General features: G+C 39.2%; 3 pseudogenes; 1 reads left to right on the forward strand and 2 right to left on the reverse strand.

The window, feature by feature from the left end:
- Positions 1 to 273: 273 nt before the first annotated feature.
- LOC119597995 lies at positions 274 to 3,286 on the reverse strand (annotated as a pseudogene).
- An 889-nt stretch (positions 3,287 to 4,175) lies between these two features.
- Positions 4,176 to 13,700, reverse strand: part of LOC119597914 — a 14,712-nt pseudogene continuing 5,187 nt past the window's right edge.
- LOC119597913 lies at positions 8,332 to 10,607 on the forward strand (annotated as a pseudogene).

Raw genomic sequence — 13,700 nt, forward strand, 5'->3', positions numbered from 1 at the left:
TAATTTCTGCTGATTTTTTTTTGTCCAGTTAACAATCAATATATTTTTTAATCACTTATCTGGAGTTACACATGCAGTCAGATTCAAAGACAACAAATCTGTTGAACAAGTTTTAATTATACAAAAATAAAAAATACATAAACTAACAACCGAGAAGTATTCAGGGACATTGCGGGACAATGCGATCACAGTCAAGTCATTCCGTGATTATAGGGATATAGATGTTAAAAAAAAAAATTTAATACTAATACTATGAATAAAAACTAAGAATCGTTAGTCAACTTCTTCCACAGTGGGACCTTTTCCTGTGGAGCCACCGTATCCAGGGGATCCCCCTGATCCATGGATTTTACTCGCTATTGGCCGCCACACCTCTTCCAGTTCCTTCATCTTGTACTCGTATTCCCCCTTCTCTCCCAAAATGATTAGCATCCAGCCACCTCAACGTTTCGTCTACTTTGTCCTCCACACAACGCTTTCATCGGGAGACACCTTTCCACCACTGAAGGTTCATTTATAGAAGGACTTGAGGCTGAAACAAAGTGACTCAAGTCGGTTCTTGGCTTCAATGCGATCTCGTTGTTTAGGTCTTTTTCCGATAGGTTCTGCCTCGTGACCATTCTGTCGATTTCCTCTTTGGGTGAGACGACCCTTGTCGTTGGTGATGGTGATCTTGTTCTCTTTTCCCGGGACTTGTTTCCGCTGTCACGTTGAGGATTTCCGTTTTGGGCGTCACGTCGAAAGGACTTCAATCTGTGGCACTCCACGAGGAGTGGAGGAATTCCACTCAGGTCGAACTTGCCCAGTAAATTATTATCCTTGGTCATGGCTCGTTCGCCACTTTGGGGATGCGGTGGATCCACCTACAAGGGCGATTTCGTGGATGCTTGTCTTGTCTAACTTAGCATTCTGTAGAGCTTTCTCCACAGGTTGTAGAGTTCCTCTGAAAAGATCCGAACAAAGCTCTTCAAACTTGCACGGGTGATGGAAGTGTAAAAGTCAATGCCTTCGAAGAGAGAATCAATTTCCAGACTGGCTTGTGTGGAGGAAGAGAGAGTTCGCTTGGCTCGTTCACAAGCAGTTCGAAGGCGTCGAAGTGCGCGTTTATTGGTAGTGAGATCCTTCTTAAACTTCCTGTGAAACTCTTGAGTGAAGTGACTAACCATCCTGTTATCGAAGTCTTCGCCCTCCCAAATGCGTGTCGCCGGCTGTTGCCTTCACCTCGAATACTCCGTCGTCGATGCTGAGGATGGACACGTCGAAGGTTCCGCCTCCTAGGTCGAAGATCAAAAAGGGTTTCGCTCGTCCTTTCCTACGTTCTTCTTGTCCAGTCCATAAGCAATGGCGGGGGGCTGGGGGTTTCATTGATGATCCTAAGAACGTTGATGCCAGCGATGGTTCCTGCGTCCTTGGTGGCTTGTCGCTGGGAGTCGTTAAAGTAGGCGGGGACCGTGATCACGGCGTCCTTCACACTCTTCCCCAGGTAGGCTTCGGCTGTTTCCTTCATCTTGGTGAGCACCATGGACGAGATCTCCTCAGGGTTGAAGGTCTTGCTTTCTCCCTTGAATTCCACTCTCAACTTTGGTTTGCCGCCCTCGCTGATGACAGTAAAAGGCCAGTGCTTCATGTCATTCTGAATAGTTGCATCCTCGAACTTCCGACCGATGAGACGTTTGGCATCGAACACTGTGTTGCTGGGGGTTTATGGCCACCTAGTAAATTCAAAGGACAATATATAAGTAATCACGCCCATCATACTATTCAATATATATATTTAATTTGTTAAGTAGTATTTGGGGTTTTTCAAAGGTTATCTTAATTCACATACCGTATACTAATATATACTAAATGAATCAGTTTCTGAATTCTGATTTTAAAGGTTTTCTGTTAAAAAGCATGGTTTGTAGTATCATCTTACCTGATTCTTGGCGGCGTCTCCGATGAGTCTCTCGGTGTCGGTGAAGGCGACGTAGGAGGGTGTGGTCCTGTTGCCCTGGTCGTTGGCGATGATCTCGACCTTGCCGTGCTGGAACACTCCAACGCACGAGTAGGTGGTGCCCAGGTCGATCCCGAAGCTGGAACTGCCATGCTGAAGGAAAACACAAAGTTAACGTTAGACATTAATATTTTTTTTATAGTTTTTTTTTAAAATAACATTATGATAAGTGGAAAGATCTTTCCCAGTGTGAAATATACTGAGTGATATCACAAACTATCATTATTCTAAGTGGCTAAGGGCATAGTTCTCTTTGTCTAGATTTCTTTTAATGTGATACTATGACTTATTCTCTGATTTCAAAATCCTGTTATTAAAGTTCACAGATGGTAAGGATAACTTAATTTTACTTAAACAGATATGTTGATGTTATTAGTGTCTTACCTTGTGATAAATGCTTATCCCTGCGTGAGGTTTGCAATAATTTCAAGATATTTATTCCGAGTGAGAGGACTTTGTGTTGTGATTACGCTGTCTGTAGTTTTAACGTTCTGAGAGTTCTCGCTGCGAGCACCAATATATACGCGTCCGTTTTCTGTGATTCCATTTGCTATTTACGGTAAGGAAACGGCAAGGGGAATGCTATATTCACAGCAATCATTAATATGCTTTCATTGAATAAGTAATTAAAAATTATAATGTGAGATAATAAAAATCCTATTGCTCATGAAAAGAACATCGATCACTTGGCACTCGTCCATACAATCGCCCAGAATGATCGCGACAGCCGGCGTTGTTTCCTGTGAATGAACGTGTTTTTAAAATAGATGGAAATTGTTGCTAATACAATGATTGTTGGCGTCTGCCATGATTTTTTTTATTACTAAAGGGATGAGTACTTGAAAAAGTATGACTACTGTATTTTATTCAAATACCAGCGTCTTCGAATTTTTCGCATTGGGGGGTTTACATAGTCACTATAGTGGTATGATTAGAGTACTATGTAGTGATTTTCAGTTATCATTATTGCTATTATTATTTTATCAGCTTTCATTATCATCAGTTATGTTATAATCATTATATAATACTATAAAGTATTACTACCACTAGTGTTACTAGCACTACTACTCTTTATCAGTATCATCGGTAGCTATTTTTTCATTACGATGACTGTCAAGAGATCTTTCTTCATTCATTCACGTGGCTTCTAAATTTCAGATAGTTTTTTGTTGACATCTAATGACTTTCGGCTGCATTATGTTCATGTTCTTCCGTTTCCCTTTCCCCCTTTTCCTTCTGCCTGAATATCACCTTATTAGGGAACACATTTTTCCATATGAGTTCTACCATAACCTTATAGGAAGAAGATCGAGGTCATAAAGAGTCAATAGAACAAGAGGACAAGAAATTAATTTCATTGTGATTTTTATTATCATTATTTTCTTTTGTGTTATTTTCTCTTATATTTATTGTCGCTCACCCAATTTATTTTTCCGCGACATAATGAAACATCGCTATTTTATTTTTTATATCTGTCATATTTATCATGAACATATTCCTCATTGTGATAAACATTACAAATGTTATGTGATTCCTACTGTTTAATGTAAACGCTTACAACTGTTTATGTGTGAATCATGAATCATGCTATCCCACATCGAGTGTGGCCACATCGAGTGTAGGATAGCAGATAATATATGAGTGAAAAGCACATCTCATTCCTACGATGCTTTCAACAGTATATTGTCAGTCGTCTCCACTATTGCAAGTAGACGGTGATATCACTGGCAACAGGGCTGGTAAAGGGAGCATTTTGATAAAATTGCTAGATTACTTAATCTTAATTAACATTTTGTTACATATACACTTAATCCATTATTGAGGTGTTTGTGTTCAGATGATCTTGATTGGAGGTTGTAAAATCATGATTAAAATCTGACCAGTTCATACACAGTAAAAATCATTTTTATTATTTTTTTTTTCGTCTAGTTAATAACATTTCTTTATCACCTTTCTGTAGGGATGTATGCAGTCAGATTCCAAAACAGCAAAGTTGTTCAATAAGTTTTATTTATATAAAAATATAGAAAAGACATGTAAAATTACATAGAAAAAACACAACGGGAAGTATTGACATTCTAACACAATGCGATCACAGTCAAATCATTCTTAAAATTTATATAGATATAAATCTATACAAGAACATTAGTATTAATATTATGAATAAAACTAAGAATTGTTAGTCGACTTCTTCTACAGTGGGACCGTTTCCTGTGGAGCCACCGTATCCGGGGAAGATCCACCTGACCCATGGTTTTTAAACTCGCTATTGGCCCCCACCCCTCTTCCAGTTCCTTCATCTTGTACTCGTATCCTCCTTCTCTGCCAACTGATTAGCATCCAGCACCTCACGTTTCGCCTGCCTTTTCTTCCACACAAACGTTTTTCATCGGGAGACCCCTTTTCCGCACACTAAAGGGTTCTTTTATAGAAGATTTGAGGCTGAAACAAAGTGACTCAAGTGGGTTTCTTGGCTTCAATGCAATCTCGCTTTTTAGCGTTTTTGTTCCGATAGGATTCTGCCTCTTTGGGACCATTCTGTCGATTTCCTCTTTGGTGAGACGACCCTTATCGTTAGTGATGTTGATCTTGTTCTCCTTTTCCCTGGGACTTGTCTACCGCTGTCACTTTGAGGATACCGTTGGGCGTCCACGTCGAAAGTGACTTCGATCTGTGGCACTCCACGGGGAGCTGGAGGAATGCCACTTAGATCAAACTTGCCCAATAAATTGTTATCCTTGGTCATGGCTCGTTCGCCTTCGTATACCTGAATGAGAAACAGCTGGTTGATTGCCCGAATATGTAGTGAAGATTGAGAATTTTTTGGGGGAATTGTGGTGTTGCGCTTAATAAGCACTGTCATGACTCCTCCAGCTGTTTCAATACCCATTGAAAGTGGTGTCACATCAAGAAGTAACATGTCTTTCACAGTGTCGGACTGATCACCACGTAAAATGGCTGCTTGAACTGCAGCACCGTAAGCAACAGCTTCATCTGGGTTAATGGACTTGTTCAGTTCCTTTCCATTGAAGAAATCTTGAAGGAGTTTTTGCACTTTCGGGTGCGTGTGGATCCACCTACAAAGACGATTTCGTGGATGCTTGTCTTGTCTAACTTAGCACTCGTAGAGCTTCTCCACGGTTGTAGAGTTCCTGAAAAGGTCAGAACAAAGCTCTTCAAATCTTGCACGGGTGATGGAAGTGAAAAAAATCAATGCCTTCGAAGAGAGAATCAATTTCCGGGACTGGCTTTTTGTGGGAAGAGAGAGTTCGCTTGGCTCGTTCACAAGCAGTTCGAAGACGTCGAAGTGCGCGTTTATGGTGGTGAGATCCTTCTTAAACTTCCTGTAAACTCTTGAGTGAAGTGACTAACCATCTGTTATCGAAGTCTTCGCCTCCCAAATGCGTGTCGCCGGCTGTTGCCTTCACCTCGAACACTCCGTCGTCGATACTGAGGATGGACACGTCGAAGGTACCGCCTCCTAGGTCGAAGATCAACACGTTTTGCTCAGCCATTCCTACGTTCTTCTTGTCCAGTCCATAAGCATGGCGGCAGCTGGGGGTTCGTTGATGATCCTAGAACGTTGATGCCAGCGATGGTTCCTGGTCCTTGGTGGCTTGTCGTGGGAGTCGTTAAAGTAGGCGGGGGACCGTGATCACGGCGTCCTTCACACTCTTCCCCAGGTAGGCTTCGGCTGTTTCCTCATCTTGGTGAGCACCATGGACGAGTTTCCTCAGGGTTGAAGGTCTTGCTTTCTCCCTTGATTCCACTCGTAATTTTGGGTTTTGCCGCCCTCGCTGATGACAGTAAAAGGCCAGTGCTTCATGTCATTCTGAACAGTTGCATCCTCGAACTTCCGACCGATGAGACGTTGGCATCGAACACTGTGTTTGGGGTTTCATGGCCACCTAGTTTTCAAAGGACAATATATAAGTAATCACGATTATCATACTGCATATATATACACACATTTACATTTCTATAATAGTATTTAATTCAATGCATGTAGCTTACACTACCATATATTAAATGATCAATTTCCAATTCAATTCTAAATATTTTCAGTTGAAAAGTAATAGTTAAAGACGTTTAGCAGTGTCATCTTACCTGATTCTTGGCGGCGTCTCCGATGAGTTCTCGGTGTCGGTGAAGGCGACGTAGGGGGGCGGGGTTTCCTGTTGCCCGGGTCGTTGGCGATGATCTCGCCCTTTGCCGTGCTGGAACACTCCCACGCACGAGTAGGTGGTGCCCAGGTCGATGCCGATAGCTGGAGCTGCCATGCTAAAGGGAAGTTTAAGTTGCAGAGTTAAACACTTTTTTTTTCAGAGTAACTAAGATGAATGGGAAGATCTTTCGAGTCTGGGAATGTAATATCAATAATAGCATCATTATTTTAAGAGTCTATGACAGTTCTCGCTGTCTAGATGTTCCCAGACTCAATACAAGTGTGATGGTGCTTTTGACTTTTAAAATCAAAAGACAATTAAAGTTCACAGATTTTATGGAAAACAACATAATTTAACTTGGACTTTTATTTGTATTTTAAACCTTGTGATAAATGGCGTTTCTGTGTTGGGGTTTTGCAATAATTTCGAGATATTTCTCTTCGAGTGAGGAGGACTTTGTGTTGTGTTGCACTGTTTGTAGCTTTACTATTCTGAGGAGTTCCCGCTGCGAACACTAATATATATACGCGTCCTTTTTCTGTGGAAGCCACGAGAACATTCGCGAAGGGACTGTGTCATTTACGGTCAAGAAACGACAAGGAGAGTTCATTATGCACTGCAATCATTTTTGTCTGCACTGAATGAGTGTTGCATTATTAAGATTTATCAGAAAATGAAAATCCAATTCTTCTTCAAAAGAATCGATCACTTGGCACACATCACAAAAACCACCCAGAATGATCGCGACAGCCTGCGTTGGTTGCTGTGAATGAACGAGTTCAAAATAGATGGAAATGATTTGTTATGAGCGTTGTAGGGTGTATCTGAAACGTTATGACTTCTGTATTTTGTTACCAACTTTGAAATTATCACATTGGGGCTTCTGTAGTAGCCATATTTTCACTATTATCATAATATTTTATACAATCTATATTCTGTTTCCATTACGTCACTGAATTTGAATTATAAACCATTATTTTATACTATATTTTTATTATTACTACGTTACTACTAATGTTACTGTGATTATATTATTGCTTTATTCTAATAGTGATCATTGTCATTAGCCTGATCTTAATTATTATATTACTTTTACATGTTATTATATGCATAGCATATTATTTTAACGTGTATGTAATGATATGCATGTGTTTATGGTATATACCTTTTTATATGTTTATGTATGCATATATATATACATATATATATAATACACATCCCTACACACCAAACCCACACAACATAATATAAATGTATAATAATATATTATACATATATATACATATAATATATATATATATATATTATAATATAATACTATATATATATATATTTACACACACACACACACATACACACACACACACACACACACACACACACACACACACACACACACATATATATATATATATATATATATATATATATATATTTTAATATAGATAGTAGATAGATAGATAGATAGATAGATAAATAGATAGATAGATAGATAGATAGTAGATAAATAGATAGATAGATAGATAGATAGTAGAAGATAGATATGTGTGTGTCTCCACAGAAATGTATATAATTTTCATATGAATACGAAAATTTTTATGAATATATACGTATACCTATATGCATCTATCTGCCTCTCTATATGTGTATATAAATTGTCAGATTTTTTTTTTTGCGAATATATATATATAATATATATATATAATATATATATATATAAATACAACCATATATGTGTATAGAACATATATATGTGTGTGTGGGTGTGGGTGCATGTCTGTGCGAGCATGTGTGGGGTGTGTGTTTTGGGGTGTGTGTTTTGTGGGTGTGTGTGTGTGTGTGGTGTTGTGTGTTTTGTTTATTATGTATAAAAGCACATGCATACGTACATGTATACACACACACACACATGTAAAACATACTACATGTGTGTGTACGTATGCATAGAGAGTATATATATGCACATATAATTATTTTCATGGTAATCAGAAAAAGTTCTCGATGTCTCTGTGCGCGGGTGCCAAACTCTAGACATTTCCCCTCGTGGCTTCCAAGAAAAAGGTTGCGTATATATTGGTGCTCCCAGTGACCACGTCTCGAACCTCCATAGCTTAGCTAAGAAACAGTTAGTGCAACCCCAAAGTAAAGTCCTCCTCCATCAAAAGAAACATATTTTTGTCATTTAACAAAATGATTGTCATTTATCACAAGGTAAGAAACTTGCCGTATTTTGTCTTACACTTTAAAATGAATTCATATATTTTTTGATGAAATCGCAGTTGAAATATTGATATTCTGTAATATCTATGGCAATTTTCAATAATTTTTCCCTTTCCCCAGCATGGCAGCTCCAGCTATCGGCATCGACCTGGGCACCACCTACTCGTGCGTGGGAGTGTTCCAGCACGGCAAGGTCGAGATCATCGCCAACGACCAGGGCAACAGGACCACGCCCTCCTACGTCGCCTTCACGATACCGAGAGACTCATCGGAGACGCCGCAAAGAATCAGGTAAGATGACACTGCTAAACTTCTTTAACTATTAATTTTTTAGCTGGAAAACATTTAAAATTGAATCAGAAACTGATGTTTAGTACATATTTGTATAAGCTATATAAATTAAAGAGAGATAACCTTGAAAAATGATGTGTAAAAATATATGGTATGATGAACGTGATTTCTTATATGTCCTTTGAAATACTAGGTGGCCATGAACCCCAGCAACACAGTGTTCGATGCCAAACGTCTCATTGGTCGGAAGTTCGAGGATGCAACTGTTCAGAATGACATGAAGCACTGGCCTTTCACTGTGGTCAGCGAGGGCGGAAACCAAAGTTGCGAGTGGAATTCAAGGGAGAAAGCAAGACCTTCAACCCTGAAGAGAAACTCGTCCATGGTGCTCACCAAGATGAAGGAGACAGCCGAAGGCTACATGGGGAAAAAGTGTGAAGGACGCCGTGATCACGGGCCCCGCCTACTTCAACGACTCCCCGCGACAAAGCCACCAAGGACGCAGGAAAACCCTCGCTGGCATCAAAAGTTCTTAGGATCATCAATGAAACCACAGCCGCCGCCATTGCTTATGGCTAGACAAGCAGAGTGTAGGAAAGGCTGAGCGAAAAAGTGTTAATCTTCGACCCGGGAGGCGGTACCTTCGACGTGTCCATCCTCAGTATCGACGACGGAGTGTTCGAGGTGAAGGCAACAGCCGGCGACACGCATTTGGGAGGCGAAGACTTCGATAACAGGATGGTTAGTCACTTCACTCAAGAGTTTCACAGGAAGTTTAAGAAGGATCTCACCCCCCAACAAAAAGCGCACTTCGGGCGTCTTCGAACTGCTTGTGAACGAGCCAAGCGAACTCTCTCTTCCTCACACAAGCCAGTCTGGAAATTGATTCTCTCTTCGAAGGCATTGACTTTTACACTTCCATCACCCGTGCAAGATTGAAGAGCTTTGTTTTGATCTTTTTAGAGGAAACTCTACAAACCGTGGAGAAAGCTCTACGAGATGCTAAGTTAGACAAGACAAGCATCCACGAAATCGTCTTTGGGAGGTGGATCCACGCATCCCCAAAGTGCAAAAACTCCTTCAAGATTTCTTCAATGGAAAGGAACTGAACAAGTCTATTAACCCTGATGAAGCTGTTGCTTTCGGTGCTGCAGTTCAAGCAGCCATTTTACGTGGTGATCAGCCGACACTGTGAAGGACATGTTACTTCTTTATGTGACTCCACTTTCCATGGGTTGAGACAGCTGGAGGAGTGATGACGGTGCTTATCAAGCGCAACACCACAATTCCCACAAAAAATTCTCAGATCTTCACTACATATTCGGACAATCAACCAGCTGTTCTCATTCAGGTATACGAAGGCGAACGAGCCATGACCAAGGATAACAAATTTTTTGGGCAAGTTTGATCTAGGTGGCATTCCTCCAGCTCCTCGTGGAGTGCCACAAATCGAAAGTCACTTTCGACGTGGATGCAACGGTATCCCCAACGTGACCAGCGATAGAAAAAGTCCACAGGAAAGGAGAACAAGATCACCATCACCAACGACAAGGGTCGTCTCACCAAAGAGGAAATCGACAGAATGGTAAAAGAGGCGAATCCTATCGGGAACAAGACGCTAAACAGCGAGATCGCATTGAAGCCAAGAACCGACTTGAGTCACTTTGTTTCAGCCTCAAGTCTTCTATAAATGAACCTTCAGTGTGTGGAAGGTGTCTCCCGATGAAAAACGTCATGGGAGGACAAAGTAGACAAAACATTTAGGTGGCTGGATGCTAATCAGTTGGCAGAAAAAGGAGGAATACGAATACAAGAGAAGGAACTGGAAGAGGTGTGGCGCCCAAAAGCGAGTTTAAAATCCCTGGATCAGGTGGATCCCCTGGATACGGTGGGTCCACAGGAAACGGTTTCCCCCTGTGGAAGAAGTCGACTAACAATTCTTAGTTTTATTCATAGTATTAATATTATGTTCTTGTATACATCATATCCCTATAATTTCATGAATGGTTTGACTGCGACCGCATTGTCTTAGAATGTCGTGAATAATTCCTGGTTGTTAGTTTGTATTTTTATATTTTGTAAAAATTAAACTTACTAAACTTTTGGGGTTTTTGAATCTGACTGCATACAAACTAAAGGTAAATGATAAAAAAAAAAAATATATTGATTGATAACTAGACAAAAAAATGAACAGGGAAAATTACTTCCACGATGATGAAAATAATAAGATTTTTAATCATTTTTTACAACGTCCAATCAAGACACGAAACATAAACACCTGAGTTATGGAGTACTTGTATGTGTCAAAAGGTTTATCAAGAAAAAGTAATCAAACAGTTTTATCAAAATGCTCAGTTACTAGGCTTAATTCTTGCCAGTGTAAAACCGCCTTTTTGCAGTGGTGGGAGAGACTGACAAATATACGTTGAAAACAACTCAGGAATGAGATGGGGTTTTCACTCATATATTATCTGCTATCCCCACACTTGATGCGATCTTCCACTTACAATCTAACTTAGTGTAAAGTTGTTATACTAAATTGTATTATTGAGATATTTCTGTGATTTGTCGCATGGCGTAAGTGAATCCTGGTCAGGGATACATGCTATTTTCCTCTTGTACTCTTGCGTTTTCCTAATAATACATTTTTTTGGAGAATAAGGCGTGAAAAAGATATTGCATAACCAGTGAAATCTGCGGAGGCCTTTTTCTCTCTCTCACCCCCTCTATCTCTTTTTTCCCCTCTTCACCCCCTCTCTCTCTTACTATCATTCTTTCTAAAACCGATGCCACCGTAGGTCTGCATGTCAAAATGAATTTTTTTTTTCTTTCCTTTTCTTTTCTTCACACACATGGGAATATGCGCAACTAGCTACGCAAGTTCTCAGGTCTATATCTTTTTCGTTTCCTACATTTTTGCGAAGATATAAACAGTTTTCACACTTCATGACTAATGTTTAGCAAATGGCAATAAACAACCAGCAGTAATAGGTCTTAGATTTCAATTTTATTCACTCACAGAGATATCCACAAACTAACTGCCGAAGAAATTCAAGTCTACATACCTTTCTTTTCCCCGCATTTCAACGAAGAGACAAACATGAGCCCATTTAAGCAGTAGTAAGAAAGCTTTTACATTAACAAGGAAGAATCACAAAACATTTGTAATGTTTATCACAATGAGGAATATATTCATGATAATGATGACATATATAAAAAGAATATATAATAAGAAAAAAGGGCGATGTACTTATGTCGGGGAAAAATAAATTGGGTGGAGCGACAATAAAAATAGGAGGAAATAACACAAAAAATAATGACAAAAAGAATCACAAAAAAAAAAAAAAAATTTTTGTCTTCTTGTTCTATTGATCTTTATGACCTCGACCTTCTTCCTGTAAGGTTATGGTAGAACTCATATGGTAAAATGTTGTTCCCTAATTAGATAACATTCAGGCAGAAGAAAAAGGGGAAGGAAAAAGAATAAGATGAACAGTAATGTAGCCGAAAGTTATAATGATGTCAACATAGACTATTTGAAATGTAAAAGCCACAGGAAATGAATGAAGATCTCTTGACAATCATCATAAAGAAAGATGTAGCTACAATAGTGATGAAATTGCTAAATAGTAGTAGTGCTAGTAACACTAGTCGTGTAATACTTTTTTAGTAATATATCATTATAATATAACAGTGATGACAATGCAAACAAAATATGATAACAAATAATAAAATAGCAATAATGATAAACTTAAAATCAATACATAATACACTAGTCATACCACTATTGTGAAATTTTGTAAACCCCCAATGCGAAAAATTCAAAGACGTTGGTAACTAATTTTAATAAAACACTATTTATGCAATAGTAATAAAAAAAGCAAAATCAGGCGATACCACAATCATTATATCGGCAACAATTTCCATCTATTTTGAATACGTCCATTCACAGCAACCAAAGGGGCTGCGTGGTCGCGATCATTCTGGGGGTTGTATGGATGACTGCCAAGAGATCGATGTCCTTTTAAGGAGGAATTGGATTTTCATTTCCACAAATCAAAAATATTGCAGCACTCATTCATATGAGAGCAGATTAATGATTTCAGTGCACACTGCACTCTCTTGCCGTTTCATGAAAGCAAATACAGATGGAATCAGTCCTTCGCGAATGCTTCGTGGCTTCCACAGAAAACGGAATGCGTATATATTGGTGGGTCGCAGCGGGAACTCCTCAGAACAGTTAAACGACAAACAGTGCAAACAAAACACAAAAGTCCTCCTCAGTCGGAGATAAATATCTTATTATCATTGCAAACATCAAATCAGAAATAAGCATTATCATAAGGTTTAAGACACTAATGAAATCTCCAACATATATTATTAAGTAAAATAACAAGCTTTCCATGCCATCTGTGAACTTTAATAAAAGTATTTTTAAATCAGGGAATAAGTCATAGAAGGAATACAAATCTAGACCATATGAACCATGCCCTTAGCCACTTAGGGAAAAATGATACTGTTTGTGATATTATTCAGTAAATTCACACTGGGATGATCTTTCCACTTATATAGAGTTGTTCTGAAAAGTGGAAATATAAACATTATTATCTAACTTTAACTTTGTTTTTCTTTAGAATGGGAGGTCAAACTATTTGGCATCGACCTGGGCACCACCTACTCGTGCGTGGGAGTGTTCCAGCACGGCAAGGTCGAGATCATCGCAACGACCAGGGCAACAGGACCCCGCCCTCCTACGTCGCCTTCACCGACACCGGAGGGCTCATCGGAGACGCCCCAAAGAATCAGGGAAGATGACACTGCTAAACGTCTTTAACTATTACTTTCAGCTGAAAACATTTAAAATTGAATCAGAAACTGATTGTTTAGTACATATTAGTATAAGCTATATAAATTAAAGATGAGATAACCTTTGAAAAAGATGTGTAAAAAAATATGGTATGATAAAAAGTGATTTCTTATATGTCCTTTGAAAACTAGGTGGCCATGAACCCAGCAAAGGTTTTTGC

Source organism: Penaeus monodon, chromosome 40, assembly GCF_015228065.2.
Source record: "Penaeus monodon isolate SGIC_2016 chromosome 40, NSTDA_Pmon_1, whole genome shotgun sequence".
Classification (NCBI taxonomy): Eukaryota; Metazoa; Arthropoda; class Malacostraca; order Decapoda; family Penaeidae; genus Penaeus; species Penaeus monodon.